Consider the following 20257-nt stretch of genomic DNA (forward strand, 5'->3'; position numbering starts at 1 on the left):
CTGCGCATATTTTGGTGGTATCATCTGCATATTGCACTATTGAGGCTTTAGGAATACTGTTTGGGAGCTGATTGGTGAAGAGGGTAAAAAGAAGTGGCCCCAGGATGGAGCCTTGGGGTACTCCTTGGGAGACTGTTAAGGAGGGGGAGAGTTGGTTTTGCCACATAACAGCTTGTTTCCTTCCCTCTAGGTAGTTTTTGAACCAGGAGATGCAGGGGTTGTAAGGTTTAGAGTTCCTAGTGAAAGAAGGAGTTTATTGTGGTTAACCATATTGAATGTTTTGGACAAGTCAAAGAAGGTGGCAGATGCAAGGAATCTGTTGTTTCTGTGAGTATTGACAATGTTGGTGAATTCTGTTAGTGCTGTGGAGGTGCTATGGAAGGGTCTAAAGCCATGTTGTTGTGTTGCTATTAGATTATTTTCTAGGAGATATTTCATTAGTTGCTTGTGTATTACCCTCTCTAAAATTTATGGCTATAGGGCAGTAGTTATTGAGTTCCAGGGAGGTCCCCCCTTTATGTAGAGGGATGATATGGGATATTTTCCAATGCTTGGGTACTATACACTCAGAGATGGATCTGTTAATTAGGATAGAGACATGATATGATATGGCTTCTATGGCCAGGTGGAGGTATTCAGCGGGTAATTTTTCTGTGGCTAGAGACATTGGTTTGAGCTTGCAGAGTAGTTTTTCAATGGATTTGGTTGTTTCTGGGTGGATGACAACATGGATATGATGACAATTTGGGTACATGTAGCTGGTGAGTCCTGCAAGGCTCCACCAGATGTGGTCAGGCACTGGAACCATGACTTGAGCTTCCAAAACACATGCTCAATTATAATTCTGGTCTGTGCGTGTGCCTCATTATGGAGTTCTTGTTCAGGTGTGTGTGTGCAGTTCTGATGGGTGTCATCAGCCACGGCTCCAGTGTGTAACCAGCATCCCCCACTAGGTGACTGTAAGGGATGTCCCAATTGGCAAATCTCTGGTACAGCTGCATCAGATGCCAGATGTGTTAATCCTGATAGCTTCCAGGGCAGCCAGCACACACATTCATTATAATGCCATGGGCATTGCACATAACCTTGCAGTTGATGGAGGGGAAGCCCTTGCGGTTGATGTAGACCCTACCCCGCTCACTGGGTGGTGCTTTGATGCATATGTGCGTGCAGTCTGTAGCACCCACTACCTCAGGGTATTCTACTATTTGGTGGAAGAGATGCATATTGCTGGCCAATGCCTCACGGGTGTTGGGGAAATATACGTGCTCACCGGCATGTGCTGACATGGCATCCAGGAACTGGTGGAGTACCCTGGATGCTGATGCCTGTGAGATCCCCAGTTGCCCTTTGGAAGGTACTTGTTGATAGTATTCTTAGGCCTACACATACCTTGGTATCCAGTGGTATGGGTTCCCCTCTGTTAGTTCTGTGTGTCAAGCTGTAGGAGGTCCCTGTCCACCCTATAGCACTCCACTATCTCCAGCTCATGTAGCCACTGGTAGGTTACCCTGGGTCTGTATACTCTTCTCCATCTCCTCACTGTGGGTTGTTCAACAGCATTCTCATCCTCACCCCTCAGCCTCTTCCACATGCTGATGTATGATAGCTGCTGCAGCCCCTGTCATTTTGTAGTTATCGTTTGTTAAACTTTCCCCGCTTATATATACCGCTGGTGTAGAGTATGTGGGAAAAACCAGAGGGACAGGTGTTTGCATAGTTTATAGTAGTGTTCTGGGCTGGGCTGGTCTGCTGCCTGTGTAATTGGCTGATTCTGATACATTTCACCTGCCAGCTATGCTAGTTCTTGATTACCTTCCTACTGCTGTTTTCCCTTCCCATTGCCTTCCTGTTTAAGCCCGGGGGTGCACCGCAGAGTGCTGAAATGTGCACAGAGCTGCTATTTCCTGGTTTACTTTTTTTTTTCTCCTTTAAAACCCGGTGCAGCGCGCACACATGCCTAGGCAATGTAAAGAGTGCTAGGCAGCCTCAGACACACACCCTTGCTTAGCTCTGCTAAGCTAAGGGCAAACCCAAGCCACCAGGCTCCAATCCGCTTACAGTACACCTGACACACCCCCTATGATGTCAGCTAACTCCTAGGCTTGTACCAAGCTATACCTACACTTACACTGTTGGGTAATGACTAGCATGCAGGGGAAATCTGGGATTCAGTATCATTCCCCTCATTTGCATAGGACTGCCTGCTGATGCATAGTTACAGGTTCCACACTGAGCCTCCCCCCTTAGCAACCACTATTCACTGGCCCTGTTGTCTTCTGCCTGCCATTGAGTATAATGACATAATAGTGATTTTGGTTAGAATGCTTATTTCAGGTTATTTTTTTTTTATTTTTCCCCCGATCCCATTTGTGCGCCGCTGCCCTACGCTTAAACAGCCGAAATCAGCTAAAAAAATTAAAAGTTTTTTTTTTAACTGTTTTTTATACCAATGGCCATATATTTGGCCATTCACATGCTTTACACATTATATACGCCCTTTATTTGGAGCTGTCATGGCTCCGTTTTGTAGTTTGCCAAAATGTACTCGGTTACTAACCGAGTACATTTCTGCAGATTACACTAGTCCTGCACGACTGGCTGCCAGCTTCCTGGATCACAAATTCACCTCATTTGCATGGTTTTCACCTGCAAATGGGGTAATTTGCATACAGGAGCTGTGTCCATGCAGGAATAGTGCAGGAGCACCTGTGCACGTCCCTGCAGCTTATTCCTGGATCGCATGATGGACATATTGCCTCCTGGAGCTCCTGCACTGTTCCTGCATGCCGTGCAGGGCTTGCTGAATCCAGGGGACTGTGTTTACTGTGAGTTATAAAATTTGGTTTAAGACCTAGAACCTAAAGAATACTATCACTCTAAAAATAGTTTGTGTTGAAGAGTTTGCCACTTATACTTCTATCATGATCCCTATAGTTCTACAGATATGAACATTTGTTTGAAATCTCAGGACAATTTGAGTCTTGTCAAAAGGCTTAGCTCCACCCTTTGGAAGTTACAGTGCAAACATTGTGAGCACCATTAAACTGAATGAGTTAATGCAAAAGGGAGAGAAAGAGAATGCTAAGAGAGAAAGTATTGTAACCACTCAGAGGCTGTGGTAATTACACATATCTCTTTTTAATATGAAGAAATGGCGAGCATGATCATTTAATCATATGTCTTTTACAAACAGTATAGTGGGCTTTCTCTAGCAGCAGCTGCGATTTAGTTGCTCTCCATTTATTGCTGATGTTACTGATACTTTGTGGGCTAATTTTATGTATCTGCAATTGACAGTTATGTTAAACATGGTATCCTGAGCAGGTGTAAGGAGGCCTATAAAGAGGTTTCTGTCCCTATATAAATTGATTTTAATCTGAAATAGGTATAGTTTGGGAACCAGTTTTGCTTTTTTATGGGGGGTGGAGTTTGGACTTTTCTCCATCTGCATAATCCTGATTCTTTACACAATGCACCACATTTGTTGCAGTGCCTGCAGGACACCTCGTAATCTCCTTGATTTCCACCAATATGGCTGAGGCCAGCACTGATCTTAAGGGCATCCTGGGGGACTGGCCATCAACATCCACTGGAAGGTCCATTTGCCCTATCCTATTATCGCCCCTCCCCCAGGGTTCCAGTGGTAATGTCAAATGGGCAAGCATGCAATGGGGATATGAGGCATCTCACTTTGCCTCCACAGTAGCTGAGCCACATCCCCACCTTATCCCCCATTTGGATTACACCTCTCAATAGCAACAACCCCAGCATTCATAAGGGATTTTAGCAGGAAATGCCCATGGATCTGCCTCCCATTAAGGATGGTAACACCCGTACCTCACTGCTGCTCCAGCAGTCACCCAAACCACTATCTAACCCCATGTAGGTAGGGTCATAGTCATGACTTTATCTCTCTATGCCACCAGCATGACATATCAATGAGATTTTTAAAGGAAAGAGTAGGCATCCGGATAATTTTGTAGGATGATTTGAGTGCATTAAAGTTTAGGCTCAGAGTAGGTTAGTTTGCCAGTCAGTTGTTCCACGTGATGTTCTAGTTATATGGTCAAATAATGGGGAGTGATTAAATTATTTGACTGGTTTCATTATACTGGGATTGACAGGAAAGAGTTCTCTGATTCCTCTATTTGTGAATTCATTCTAGTCTCTTGTGATTGGTGTACTACCCCACTAAAGAAACCAAATAAATAAACACGATATGGAAGTATACACAGATACACAGGACAGATGTAGTATTAATACAGATAAATGTTTGTTCAGTTTTTGCAACATGTTTATGCATTTGCAGAATTTAATGCATAGCTTGTGTTACTGATCTAAATTAAAAAAATAGGTAAGTAAAGTACAGGAGCAGGTAAGAGTAAAGAGGGTGATGTAAGTCGAAGTAGAAGAAGTAGGTATCCGAATATGCAAACCTAAGCAGGTTATTATAGAAAAACCAGGTGTGGTAAGTACATACGGAAAGTAAATATGTGTTACTATATGAATCAATAGAAGGTAAGTATGACAGAAATGGTGATGTAGTCAACATCATAGGTTAATTTGGTAAGAAACGGAGGGACGGTAAGTACTAGACAAATAAGCACAGACCGCAATAGGAGAGGAGGAATGTTCTGGAGAAGAAGAGTTAGGAATAAGGCCTCCAGGAGACCAGAGATTCCTTCTGGATATATAGGAAGTAAACATGAGTGATCCAGGAGCAGGTAGATAAGATGTTGAAGGTATAAATGAGATAATTATTACTGCTACCTCCAGAAGTGGAAAGAGAGACAAGAAAAAAAACGGGAGACAAGTGAATGTGAGCTGCTTCTATTCCCATCAAGAGCAGATTGTGAGAAGCAGCAGGCAGAAGAATGCAGGTGTCACTTCTGTTGCCACAACGAGTATAGAAAGAAAGTGTAGTAGGCAAATGCTGAGTGATAGGTAGGTCCTATATCACCCTGGGCAGTCCACACTCTGGCAACTTCCTCAACCCAAGATTAAGGACCACAGTTTTGAGCTGAACCAGTGTCAAGGTAGTAATTACAACTGTTCTGCTGTACCTTACAAATTCTGTTTTACCCCATGTATGGCAGCTACCTCGCTCATCTATGAACATTGTACGTAAGCCTAAATCTAACAGCCAGTATAAATAAATACACCCAATGCTAGCAACTTTATTTGCCATAGCCAAGGGCAGTTTCATGCTTTACTAGGCCTGCGGCAACCAGAAATGCTTGATCATTGAACCCCTAGCACACACATACCCCGTAGAATAACCGTAATGTCCCTAAACTTGTCAGATATCTTTGGGATGTATGGTTAGGCTTAAAATGGCCCCGGAAGTCATTCTCCTAGTACACACCCAGGAATCTATGACCATGCTCCAATCAGATGTCTGAAAGTTATGTGGTTTTGGACTTGGTTTATGGCAAATGGGATGGCGTTCCAGATTTTAGATACTGAGAAGGTCTAGAGCGAGTCACCTGCACAGGTGATAGATTTTGTGACAAGTAATGTGTTTGTTTGTGGAGGGTTCTTTTGGTATAGTAGTGATGAAGTATGGGGCTAGGGTATTTGTCTGATTTGTACACTGGGTTGTGTGTTGTTACTAATTGAAGAAAGGTTAGGATATTTTTCAGTTCTGTCCATTAGAGTTATTTCAGAGCTAATCAGTGATGTGTTCTACATGGATTATTAGCATACACATTTTGTCAAGCAGGTGGGATTAGGTGGCCTGTAGAGTTATAAAAATGGGAGCATTATACCGAAGGGTTTGTACTTGTTAAGTTGTGGCAGTGGTTTCACTAACATAATCTATGAGATAGAACATACTTATTTATTTATTTATTTATTTATTTATTGATTCATTGATTTATTATCCATAAGGTAGATCTTAATCCTAGAAAGGGTACCACATTTTTCTTCTTTCTTTTTTTTTTTGTTTTGTTTTATTTATTCCTGTAATACTGCAAGTTTTGTATGAGTTACTACTTGAATGTTGGTACAGATAAAAGTTGTAAATATTGAAAAGATTCTTCTGATGAGAGAATTGCTTTAGGGTGAATAGGACTAGTTTGTTTTTTGTGGGGTTTAGGGGTACCTGTGAGTCATAGAGCTGTTGTATAATATATAATAAGGATTCTTGAGTTATCTGCTGCGGTTTCCCGAGATTCTTGACAGGTGAGATCAGGGATGAGTCATCTGCATACATGCAGTGTGCCAACTTTTTATGAATATGTTAAGAAAGACTCGTCTGAGCATAGACCTTTGAGGTCACACACTGTGATAGTGGAAAAGGAGGAAATATTTGTTTGCCATTTTATGGCAGTTGTCTGTTAATGAGATAGGTGTAAAACCATGAAAGACCTGGTAGACCTAGCCCTACTGAAGACAGCCTATTTAGAAGAAGTTTGTGGGTTACAGTATTGAATGCCTGTCTTAGGTCTACTAATACAGAATATTTGAGGGTGTCTTAATTTCTGCTTTGATTGATGGAAATATTAAAGTAAAAAATGGTAAATATAGGACAAGGATGTGATAAAGTCCATGCTGTGTGGGAAGTAGGAAACGTTTGTCAGAGAGAAAATTAATAGTTGGGCGGGGATACATTTTTCCAGTTCTTTAGAAAGAGTGACAAAATAGTGAAGGGACAATAACTGGAAATAATTGGTGGAATTACCACATTTATGCAGAAGTAATATTTAAGATTTTCTCCAGAGGTCTAGGACATAGCCTTCATTGACTGAGTGGTTGATTAGGATAGAAACAGGGGTAGGCTTAATGTATTCTGCTGGTGGGTTGCTTAGAAAAAAACAGTGGATATTACCTTGAGGTGAAGTCTCTTGATAGCGGAGATGGGTAGCAGCTGAAATAAGATGTATGAGCATGTTCTGCTGATTCACTGGATTGTGGAGAGCTAAGGGCTATGCTTTTTAGTAGGGTAGTAACAGCATTGATTAAATGAGAGTTGAATTCACTGGCAATGCTTTCAAACTGATTACGTAGAGAGGTTGTTATTTAAGTAGATTGAGGTGGGTGAAGGAGCTGATTGAGGACCAGAATCATTTAGGTTTGTAGGTTTGTATAATAACATATTTTGTCTAATTTGATTTTGCTTTTACCTGAGTTTCTTAACTGCTTATATATCAGTAGGTTAGCTTCAGTTTTTGTTCTATTTCTCTATTGCAACCTGCCCCTTTAATTCAATAAATGTCTAATATATCTTGATAGCCATTAAGCTATATTACATTTTATGCTGTTAGTCCTGCTAAGGGCCAGTTTGTTTAGAATATTTAGATAAAAATGTGTGGACTTGGTGTACTTTTTCATCAAATTGGAGTCTATGTAAAGAATTCCAGATAACCAATTTTAAGCTGGAGATTAGACTGTCTGGATGTTGAACAAGTTACATGCATGATTACTTCATTGAAACTTTTGGGTATTAATACACTGTCTCATGAACATGCTTAACACTGGCAGAAGTGATAAAGACTTGTTTGTTTCTGCTGGCATGCAGATCACGGAATTTGCCCTTTCCCCACTGCAGAGCCATCTTGGAGTTGGTATATATAATTAGTAGGAGGTGTGGGGAGTTACTAAGCTAAGAGAGAACAAAATCAAAAACTGAGACAGACAGTGGCCAGTTAACTGTATAATCACTATTTTACAAGGAGTGTGAAGTGCTTTTGCTGCTAGTTAAGATAGGGGATGCAAACAAGATTTGGGAGTAACATAACGTGAGTTGGCTGTAGCTTGGCTTATGGTGTAAGCTTTGATTTCTTGTGATATAGTGTACTATTTTGTTTGTGGATATTATAGTAATTTCATCTGTATTTTATAGTTTGCTTTTGTGTTTAAGAGCATCACTTTTCATCTATATTTAGTGTCAGTTGCAATTCTGAAAACCATTGTAGTAAATGGTCAACATCCAGGTATGTTAACATGGAAGAGTTAATTTATGATACTGACATTCAGTATAGGATTGAAGCCTGGATGGAATCTATATAAGCAGGATGGATACCCAGTCTTTTATCTTATTTAGTTATGTATTTATTTATTTATTTTCATTTCTTGACCATGAAGGTCCAACTGAGTAGAAAAGCTCTTTGCAGCAGAGGACCAGGGAGAAAAGCTGTACACAAAATTGTACAATGCCATATGTTAATGCAACATCTTGTGCCTTGGTAACTCTTTCAAATAAGTTAGGTTTAAAAGGAAGGACCTACTTTTGACCAATGCAAACTGGTTGGGGTTTAGGGTTTGCAAATCACCTATTTCATAGCTTATTTGTTTGACAAGGATGCATTCCATAACTTTGCAGACAATACTTGTGAGACTGATGTATCTATAGTTTCTGGGACCAGCTGTGGGGCATCCCTGTCTGCTCTTTTTTAGGTATATAACCAGTGGAAAGACTCAAAGAGGTTTAGGTTTGGGATTAGTTAGGTAAAATGTTATTTAATATTGCAGAGAAGACAGCCAGAAAAATCATCAAGCCCCATTGGGACTGCTATTTTTAATTTTAAGTGGTATTGATGCTACCTGGTGCTAGGACATTGTAGGAGGAATGTTATGGGCTGTGGTGGATGTCCGAAGGGCTTGGTGCGAGGTGAAAGTACCACTGAAGTTGTGTGGTAGGATATCAGTGGCTGCTCTGGATGTAAGAGCAGTTATGAATATATCCATTGCTGCACTAGCTATCATTTCTCAGTTTTATAATGTAGCTGTAAAAAAAAGCATCATACTTGTCTTTAGTATTTTGTTCATCTTGATTTTGTAAACAGATTTGATTTCTCTGATGGATTTTGCATATCAATTTTAAATCTCTTTTATACTGAACAAGTGGGAATCTTCTACAGATGCTGTAGTTTTCATTTGTGGGTGCAACCCTTGTTTATATTGAAGTCACACCAATCAGGTTTATTTTTGAAATTCTTATTGTATTTATAATAGATTAATGCAGAATCTTAAATGGAACCATTAAAATGGAATAGAGTTCAGAGGTATAGGCGGAAAAACACAACATTGGCTTTTTGGGACATTTTACCATTTATAACTGTTGAAAAGGTCTACAAATAGTAATGTCAAACTCACCATCAGTGGGACAGATGTAGCCTGTGAACACTTTTAACCTGATCCTTGAAGTTTTTCACTTAAAGACATTTAACCTGGTATACAAAGCTAATGAATTACATTAAAAATACAGTAAACATACTCTCAACTTCCTAATACAAGAAATATGGACAAAGTCTTAAATAAGGGAGGGGCAAAGACCCACAAATGAGGGCATATTTTAAATATTTTATTATTTATTTCACATTTGTTGACCTGGTCAGTCTGACTGGGCTGATTGCCCTTTTTCACCGGATGCCCAGGGAGAAAAGCTCCCCAGTTAACACATATGCAAAGTATCGTACAATATTAAAAAGGTAGTTTGTAGTTGACAGTTAATAGTATTAGGTCCACAGTTAACACGTATGCAAAGTACAGTACAGTATTAATAACGTTAGTACAAATTTTACCATTAATATTGTAAAGGCACCAAGGCTATATACAAAGTTATACAATCTTGTCAGGAACACCTTCCTTAAGGAAGTCACTACATAGTAACATAAAATATGAAAGAATGTTGACAAGCATTTAGTTACTGGCTATTTAGTTTTCTAATAGTTTTAGTCATAAACATATTAGAGTAGGCAGTGAGAGTAGGTAGTGTAAAGTATTTAGAAAGCAGCTTCACAGTTATGGAATTTAAGAGAAAAAGAAATTTGAAGTAGAATGCCGAGGTGGTGAGGGTAGACAGTTAGGGAGGGCATGTGCAGTGGCAGGTCCAGGTGCATCTTATAAAGTTTTGGTAGCATTTTTGAATTGTTTCAGTTGTTTAGTACTTCTAATATCCAGGGGGAGTTTGTTCCAAGAGAGGACGGGGGACTAGCTATAAAGGTTTTATCCTGTTTTGCTTTTAGGTTTGTAGATTTGAAGTAGATTTTGATCTGTGCCTTGGAGAGTCCTGGGAAGGGTGTAGAGGGAGACAAGTGAGGAGATGTTGGGACAGAGGAGGGCAGATACAGGTTGGAAAGATTGACCTGAAGCTGCAAGAGAAGTACGTGGTGAGGAAATTCCAACCAATTTAAGCTGTTAAGACAATTACAATGATGAGATGTATAGGGCTGATTTGCAGTGACTCTGGAAACTTTATCCTAGGTAGTTTCTGAGTATTGCTCTTATAAACTTAGAATGTTGTTAGAATAACACATTTTGCATTATCTTGCATTTTTGTGAAGCACGTGAAGTCTGAAACTAAAATGTATATCATTATTTAGTGACTTCAATCATCTGCAGTTTGCCAGAAAAACACAAATTTTAAGAAAGTCAGACCAAACTTATGAGGCAAAAATCTGGACTTTCTGTGGGAATCTGGACATTTGAGTGGCATGATAGTAAAAAATCCAGTTTGTCATCCAAACCACAATGATAAATGTTTCTTTGTGACTTGTAGCACTGTCTGCAGTTTGTCAAATTACTCATTACCTTTTCTTGGAGTTCCTGGAGATTCAAATCAGTTTTAACAAATCCAACTATTACTTCTTTGGTAGCTACAAATCCCTGTCAATGCCTCCCAAAGATCACGGACACTACCTTAATGCCATTGAAGACTTAAATGTCAAACCCACTACAAATCCCTGTCAATGCCTCCCAAAGATCACGGACACTACCTTAATGCCATTGAAGACTTAAATGTCAAACCCGCTACAAATCCCTGTCAATGCCTCCCAAAGATCACGGACACTACCTTAATGCCATTGAAGACTTAAATGTCAAACCCGCTACAAATCCCTGTCAATGCCTCCCAAAGATCACGGACACTACCTTAATGCCATTGAAGACTTAAATGTCAAACCCGCTACAAATCCCTGTCAATGTCTCCCAAAGATCACGGACACTACCTTAATGCCATTGAAGACTTAAATGTCAAACCCGCTACAAATCCCTGTCAATGCCTCCCAAAGATCACGGACACTACCTTAATGCCATCGAAGACTTAAATGTCAAACCTGCTATTTTCTTACCTGGAGGGTTCAGTTACCTAGTCACTGGCTGGCACACTTACACCTCTAAAAATGGATGTGCATTTTCTAGACATTCTCAGTGCTAACACACTCAAACAAATTGCATAACCACCCACTAGAGGCTTTAATAGCCTTGAGTATGTCCTAATCAGGTCTATATTATGGCATCAAAATGCCGTAACAGCGAATACGAGTAGACCAACATGTATTCGAAATCCATTACCATGATTTGCTGAATTCTTTCAGGGCAAAATGTAGTTGGCCAACTACACAATTTTGCTCCTTTCTCCACTGTTATGCAATCTTGGAGTTGGTATATTCAGTTAGGGGGTCTGGGGTGGGTTTGGTTTAGGTAAAATTAGTTTTGTTGTATTGCAGAGCAAGTATTTGATTGCCCAACAAGTTTTCAGCGAATCGCAGAAATGGATTTTGCTGAATACTTGTTGATCTTTTCATATTCGCTGTTACGGCATTTCAGCGTTGTAATATAGACCCATTCTTATCAACATAGCCCCCTACCTGTACTCCACACACTATCCTTAGATAAACCTGACCACAAATCAGTCATCTTTTCTTCCAGGACTAATTGGTGCCACCAGAACACCACATGAGACCATCTATAGGGGCTTCTACAAGCAAACTTATTTCAGTTTGTAGAAGCTGCTATGCCTTATTGTGAGCTGAAAGATTTCCGCACACCTACTTTGTGGACCTGCTTCCGACCATTTTTTGGATTATTGCTATGCACAGTTACCGACAATCTCCCAGAAATGGGCCCAGCAGACACAGCTGCTGCATTCACCTCCATTTTTTACCAGTAACTAAACAGTTGTGTAGACACATATGTACCTTGCCATCCCAAATGTGATGCTAAATTCAGGAACAGACTTCTTTGGTGGAACAGTCCTAATAATGAACTGAACAACAAACAAAAGAAAAACAATGAAAAGTTGTAGGAAATCCCCATCATCCAACCTGAAGACCATATTAAAACATTGTGGTACGGTACGTAGGAGCACTATTACAAAATGTAAAGCAGAGAATGAATTTAAGGTTGCAACATATACTAAAGGCATACCTCTCAACTTCGTAGAGCAAGAAATCAGGACAAAGGCATAAATAAAAGTGGGACAAAGGCCCAAAAAATAGGGACAATTTTTAAATATTACTATTACAAACTTATAAAGTTGATAGAATAACAGGTTTTGCATTAGCATGAATTTTCTGAAGGGTGTGAAGTCTGAAACTCAAATGTCTGTCATTATTTTCTAACTTCCATCTTTAATAATTTGCCAGTAATTTGCCAGAAAACCAACATTTTTTTGAAAAGCAGACCAAATATATGAGGCAAAAAATGTGGACTTTCTGTGAAAATCTGTACAGTTGCGAGGTATAACTAAAGGACACCATGAATCTTTCTTAAGTTATGTCATGAAATTAAGGGATAATATCTAACAATACACGTATTGTTATACAATACAGGTTTTTAATACTGTCTGTTTATTTTACTGTGGAGCTTTTCTCCCCGGGCCTCCGCTGAAAATGGACCCACGTCCAGTCGGACACTCCCGGTCAACAAATTTAAATAAATAAATAAATAAAATACACTGAGGTCATACATTCTGATCCCAAGGATAGTGCCAATATATTAGCAAGCAAAGCTAAAGATATAACTTTATTCCACATATCCAAATAGTTGCCACTGCCATCCTTGAAAATCTAGTTTCCTCAGAGATCACCTTGAAACAGGTCTTACAATTCCTGTCTCAGGCAAAAAATAATATGGCTGTCCAATCCGATAACATCCCAGGCTCCATTCTCATCAGGGCCAAGTGTGCACTTTCACAGCCTTAGTCTATCTACAATGTGCGTGTTTAATGTCTGTACAACGGGTCTACTTCTTTTGACCTAACTCCCATTTGCCCGACACCCATTTTCCCGAGACCAAATGACTGAAAGTTCATTTGCCCGACACTTCATTTGCCCGACACTTCATTTGACCGACAAGTATTATTAGCAAGAAAATGGAGTATGCCCCCTTCCCCACTGTAGTGCGACCCTGGAGTTAGAATATATAGGTAGGGGGGTGTGGGGGGCACAGCCCCCCACAACAGGGGGTGTGGGGGATGAAGCCCCCCACTTACTTTTCTTTTACTAAGCAATATTACATCAAAAGTTAACAATATCATATGAAATGAAGTGGGAGGCTTCACCCCCCACACCCCCCGTTCTGGGGTCTGTGTCCCCCACACACCCCCACCTATATATTCTAACTCCAGGGTCACACTACAGTGGGGAAGGGGGCATATTCTATTTTCTTGCTAATAATACTTGTTGGTCAAATGAAGTGTCGGGCAAATGATGTGTCGGGCAAATGAACTTTCAGTCAAATGGGGTCGGGAAAATGAGTGTCGGGCGAATGAAAGTTAGAAACAGTCCAAAAAAGAGAGGTAGATATGCCACAACTATCGAAGCAAACCAGACAAACGAACGTAGAAAATAAAATCCTTTTATTCGAATAAGTAAGCGCTTTCACGTCACTTAGAACGCTTCATCAGACTTTAACAGAATAAAGAAAATTCAAATCACTTAAATATATGTAATACACCAATAAAACATCATTTTCATGTCACATGTCTTTCAGATGAAATTACACCACTTCCATTAAAAAGACAAGAGGGTCAAAAAGACATATTAATTATTATTAGAAATACACATAAAAACACTTATAAAAACATATAAATATATTAATGTTTAAATGGCCTATCTAATAAAAATGGTTTCAATGATAACTTATCATTGAGACCATGACCTTTATCAGCCGCTAGCTTGATTATCCACCTAGCCTCAGTTTTTTCTGTATTGTTACCAATATTGCCTAACCTCTCTGTCTCAAATGAAAGTTAGGTCAAAAGAAGTAGACCCCTGTACAACACGTAGAATGACTGGCCTATACAGGGGTGGATCCTTGGTAGCCATATCAGAGTTATATAAAAAGTCATGGAATATATCATAGCAGAACTCATGCAGGTGATGGCAACTTAACTGAACTAGATCCACTCAGTTTGGTTTTGTGGGGGTCAGGTCCTGTCTCCTAAATTAGTACATTTTTGAAGAGGTTGTAGAGGCTGTTGACAATAGTCTGTGTGTAATACTTATGCTGACCTGGTAAAGGCTTTTAATATCATCACTCATGTTGGTACTATTGAAAAATTAGACACACAATGCAGACCCCTGCACTGTCCATCGGTTTGCAAATTGGTTGTCTAACAGATCCCAGGTTGTGACATTTGCTGGTTCCCTCTCTAAATGAACAGCTGCCCCTGATGTGGTACCACAGGGTTCCCTTCTAAACCTAATCCTATTTGGAATTTTTTTGCAGAGATTCAAGTCAATGTCCTGGAAGTGTGCTTAACTAAGTTTGCAGATAACTGCAAAGTGGACACTGTTAGATACCTACTGACAGTAAACAGCTCCAACAAGGGCTAGAATATGTGCATACGTACTTTACTGAAAAAGGTCTCAAGCTTAATGCAAAAAAGTACACCATAGTATTGTTCAGGTCAGCAATGCTGCTCCGACCTTGTATATCATACCCCGCCTCCAGCATATATGATCATAAGAGAGTCTCTCATGTTTCCATCATAGTCAGGAAATCCTTCTATCTTGTTTGTTTAATTTTCAAGAGAATATCTGCCAGATCTGATGAATATGACTTACCTCTGTATTCACCTCTTATCTGACCTATGACTAAATGCAGTCCTCCTTTAGTATGTACAAATCCACATATATTACTTAAATGGAAGGGCCTCAACAATTTTTAAGCAAACAAAGTCAAATTCTTAAATGATTCACTTGTTCCAATGACTATTACAAGTCTGGCTGCTTCAAAGTGACTTGTATAATAAATTTTGAGTCATGAAGGACTCAGTTGTATCTGACTTCTGATTTTTTTATACAGCCAGTGGATACACAGACACCCATACTAGGGATCTAAATATATACCGACAAACAAGCAAGACTCTGCGGAGGGACAGTTTCTAAATTCAGTATATTCCCAGCCCAAGGAATAAGTTACCACTTCAGGTCAAGCAGAGTATTATTTTTATTTTAAGACTAGTCCTGATAACTACATCGGTAGAAGCAATTTTCAGTAGGGCTATGCATGGCCCTTCTCAATTTTGGTGGTAAGAAAATTTAAGTGTGCTTCCTTAAAGGTGTATATGGTTAGGCATCTTAAGTTTGCCAAGATTGCTAGTGTAGTATTGTTCCTATGTTGTGTGTGGATCAACCTACTCTGTACATTTCCTGTATGGATATTTCTGATAGTTTCATTGATGTGTTCAATTGATGGGTGCTTCCCATCACCCCCTTGTAGATGTCCAACTCCAAACATGAGTGGTGTGCTAATGGACACATCTTATAACAGTAAAGCAGAGTAGAGCATTTCCTACCTGGAGTAAGAAGTATAAATCTGTAATCAGGATAATCATGCAGTCATTTGCTTCATGGGCTGGTGTTGTGAAAATGTTACTGCTTTTTGATGGTAAGTAATAATTTGTCTTAGTTTAGATGGAATCGTAGATATTGGAATGTTTGTTGCAGGTAAGTAAAAATGTAGGCTTTTTCAGTGCATTTTGTTTTGAAATGAAAGAATATGTTAAAGTAGCAGCACTAGCCACCCAGAGTTGTGAATATTGGTTCTAGGTGATTGTCACTGTTGATGTTATACCCCAACCTCATGTACAAAATGGGAAAAAAGGTTGAAGATAGATAAATGGATGCCTGGAATATAAACAAAGGTTGTAGGCTCTCTTCCATTGTACAGACTTGGTCTATATTTGACTACAGTTAAGAAAGTAAAACTATTATATTAGAGTGATGACAGTTAAATTAATGTCTAACTTAAAAATGAAGTCATACTAATTATGACATTATTTTAAGCTGTTTTTTTTTCTTTGTTGAGTACAGTGAATGTGCTAATTTTGAATTTTGTGTTTTTGTGTGTGGGAGGATCATTGATATAGTAAAACAAATAAAATTAATTCCAGTTTCTATATTTGGATATGTTCTGCTGCAAGCTAGTCACCTGGTTCAGGTGATGACTGAAGGGTTTGTATTAGTTACAACTGGGACTTCTTGGAAAGTTTTATACATATGTAGCACTGCATTGGGGGTCTTGTCAAGACAAGTCAGTTGATAATATCCTTTAAAAAATAATTTTCCTGTACTACATTCATTGTGCAACTGAAAGACTGTGATTTTGATACTAAAAGCAAGAGGGGACGTATTTTTGATCAGGTGCACCTGTTTCATAGTACAAAGGCTTCACACCATTCATTATAAAGTTTCACATACTTTTTTAAACTGTTGCTTTATAGAACATTTGTCACATATGTCTATGTGTGTCTCAGTATATTGGGCACTTGTCAAAAAATGTCAGTCTGTAGTTTTGTTTAAAAAATATTTTCCTGTCCTAAATTAGCTGTGCAACCTTACCAAAACCTTGTTATTATATTAGTGAAAGGCAAGAAGAAATGTGTCTGATAGATCTCCTCAGCTCACAGTGTTGTTTTGCTGGTAGTTATACATTTATGTATCTTATGCATCACATGGATGACTGATATCACAGAAGTGCCAATGTCATCAATTATGTCTTTTATTAGAGGGGGTGGTTGTCTGAGACATTTGTACATTGCAAAAATGATACTGCAGAGAGATTCAGTACAATTTATCAAATGGGTTAGAGTTGAAATCTTCAAACTAGTTTACATACTGAAGTTTTAATTTGTTTTTCTATAATGTTATAGATCTTTTTTTTTGATACTTGATCATCAGATAAATGTAGTCAGCCTCAACTGGTCTTTTGATTCCTTTGAGTTTCAGACCCATTGATTTTATTACTATTTTTAGGGATCATCGTGGCATTTCTTGTCAGAATGATATGTCTGTTTCTTCTCTACAGTACTACAGATCTGTGTGCAGTGAGAGCTGTTTACCTGGATATAGAAAGGCCCTGCAGCTAGGAAAACCTTCCTGCTGCTATGACTGTGTCTCGTGCTCCGAAGGACAAATCTCTAACCAAAGTGGTAGGTGAGCAATGTATTCAGGTCTGATGCATCAGTGTCTTTACTGTGGTGATAAAGTGCAAACATGCTTATCTTATTCGGCATGGGAAAAGTTGCATATATACCTTACCTTATTTTTCCTTTCATATTAAAACACGGCCCTTGTATATGGACTCGGTGTAGTTCGGCATGTGTGCCTCCTTTATATTTTTCATATTTTCATGTTCATACCAACCAGGCATTGAACTTCCGCTGTTTGGAATTGAGCTCATTTATTCCCTGCTCTCTTTATCCCCAGCATGAAGATGGTAGATGCACAGACAAGAGGAGTATTCCCACACCCCCTGGGCCAGACCATTATGGAGGCCCAGCCTATCCCCGGGGAGGGTATACGGTGCCTGTCACACACAACTTTGCACCATTGAGGATGTGATCTCTGAGGACATTTTTAATATACTCCTAACCCCACCCTTGATGGCTGGCATAAGCATCCGAGTAACTGTGGGAGGACTTTTTTCCAGTCTCCTTTTCATATGAACATGCTCTCACATGCATGACCAATGAGAACTATGGATACCAGCTTGGAATTTTCCACATACCCAGGTCTATCCTCAGCTTATTTGCTGACTTCTGCTTTTACTAGAACATAAAATTAACCAGGACCATAGTCCCTGGATAGTCAAGCCAGCATACATTGTTCATTCATACCCCCCACACTTTTATACCACCCAAGCCACTAAGCAGACTCAGGTCATCAGGGTTCTTTTATGCCACGGACCAAAGCTGACCTTCCATTTACAGTTTCAACTTTGACAATCTTTTAATTTCGGCCCTAAGTCATTTCTCCAGTTTCTTGCATGATTTTTTTTTAATTTAGGATAGTTTTCTTTGAGGACTTGAGTTGTATATATTATTTAAACTTCTGCTCATGATAATGCTTTCATCATTTGGATATGACACACAATCTTTTGTTAAGGATTACTATGTTTCCAGTTTAATAACACAGGGCCTCCTGGAAAGATGAGGGTTCTACTTGCATGATAAATATAGTTGATTACAATACAGTCTAATCAGTATCTCTTTTTATGCCACCCCAATGAATCCCCAAATGATGTGGATACTCTACAAAAGGGCCTTACAGAAACAGATGCTTGGTGCCAGAGCCATGGGCTCAAGCTCAATGCCAAGAAATGTATAGTTATCCCCTTTAGGAAAAAACATGCATCCATGAATTACCATATTGGTGGCAGTACACTAAACACCGAAAGTTTGATAAGAGACTTAGGGACACAGGTGGACAGTGGTCTCACCTTCGATAACCACATCACCACAACAGTCAGGAAATCCTTCTATGTGGCACACCTCATCACTAAGGGCTTTTCATCCAGAAAAAAGGAGGTCATTGTCCCACTGTACTCATCCCTCATTAGACCCATTATAGAATACAATGCCCCGTTTGGTATGTACCTATCAAGACATCTGCAACAACTGGAAAGGCCAGAGAAATACCTCACTAAAAGAATGACAGGCCTAAAGCAGATGCCCTATGCTGACCACCTTAAAAAACTCCAGCTATATGCTGTTGCATATCATCTACTCAGAGGTTATCTTTGCTTAACAAACAAGGCCATGTCAAACCCAGAGCTGTTGGGCATGCTACACTTAAAGAAATTCCAATCCCTCAGAGCCACACGCTCAAGGGATCTAAACCTTGTCATCACAATAAACAAAACATGCTGGAGGGATAGGTTCTTGACCCAGAGACTCCCCAGACTCTGGAATAGATTGCCCATACATGTCAAGCAGAGTGCCTCTTTGGTCCTCTTCAAAAGGAACCTTGACGATTGGCTGGGAGAAAGGAAATTCACTCCGGGGATCACATCAGTCGCCCTGCTAGACAGGGGTCCAGGGAAGTAAATAGTGTGGGAAGAAATAGCCAGGGAATTGTTATAGCTAGGCTTGTATAGGTCCTAAGGCTGATAGCCTAGTACCAACCTATGAACCTATGACCCTTCTGCAGTTCTAGCCACTGATCTAATTAGAAAGACTGAGATGCACCTCAAATCCCAGGTCATGACAGTGGTCTGTGTGAAAACGATAGCATGAACCTACATTCATTCATTTTGCTGCTAACTGTGGGTTGGGAGGGTGGCTTAATGGTTAAGGTGTTTGCCTTACAAACCCAAGGTTCAGGGTTTGAGTCTCACAAGGCATAATTGGCTAGGATCAAAATGGCTTGCAAGGGCAGTTAGCTTAGTACTAATATATGAACCTATACAGGGCATTAAAAGAAGCCCATCTAAAAATATTACAAATGCAAATGCCCCTTTTAATTATGTATTCATTATTTGTTTACTGGAAAAGTCCAACTGGGACAGAGCTCATTTTCAGCAGAGGCCCAGGGCAAAAGGCTCCAGATGCATGTCTTTGGAATGTGTTAGGAAACCTGAGCACCTAGAAAAAACATTGTGCAGTAATTCTGTAAAGAAAAGAAATGGGGAATATACAAAAGTGGTAAAATGGGGAACAAGAAGGGGGAAAACAAAGTGACAGGAAGGTAGGAATGTACAGGAAGGGTGTAGGGAAGGACCATTGCTATTCATTTCTTCAACATTACCCATTTGGTACATGTCCACATTTTAGTCTGCATTTTGATTGTCACCTCTAGAGAGAGGGGTGACAACAACATAATTGCATTTTGAAGCCAATTGGACCACATTAGGTGTGTTATGTAGACACATAAGCTAAATGGAGAGCTATGTATGGGACAATATATTTTTTGTGAGACAGGTGCCCTTTTAATTTTTTTTTTAAAGGAGAGAGTTGAATGTTGGGGAGGAGCATAGGCTAGTGTGGGTCAGGCAAGTTAGGAAGATGAGAAAGCATTTGCAGACAGACAAGATTTACAAGATAAGGACAGGGTCAGTGAAGGGCACAAGAGGGGGGACACCTTGGCTGGGGTGGGGGTAGATGAATTGTGAGGCTATATATATCATGTTTGGTGACAGTGAGAATCTAGTCCTCACCCAGTGGACTGTCATCACTGTAACCCTACTGTGCCAATGGCTACTGTGTCTGACATCTGCATCTCCTTATGTTATTAATTATGCTGAT

Source organism: Protopterus annectens, chromosome 1.part1 (assembly GCF_019279795.1).
Source record: "Protopterus annectens isolate FY-2018-M chromosome 1.part1, PAN1.0, whole genome shotgun sequence".
Lineage (NCBI taxonomy): Eukaryota > Metazoa > Chordata > Ceratodontiformes > Protopteridae > Protopterus > Protopterus annectens.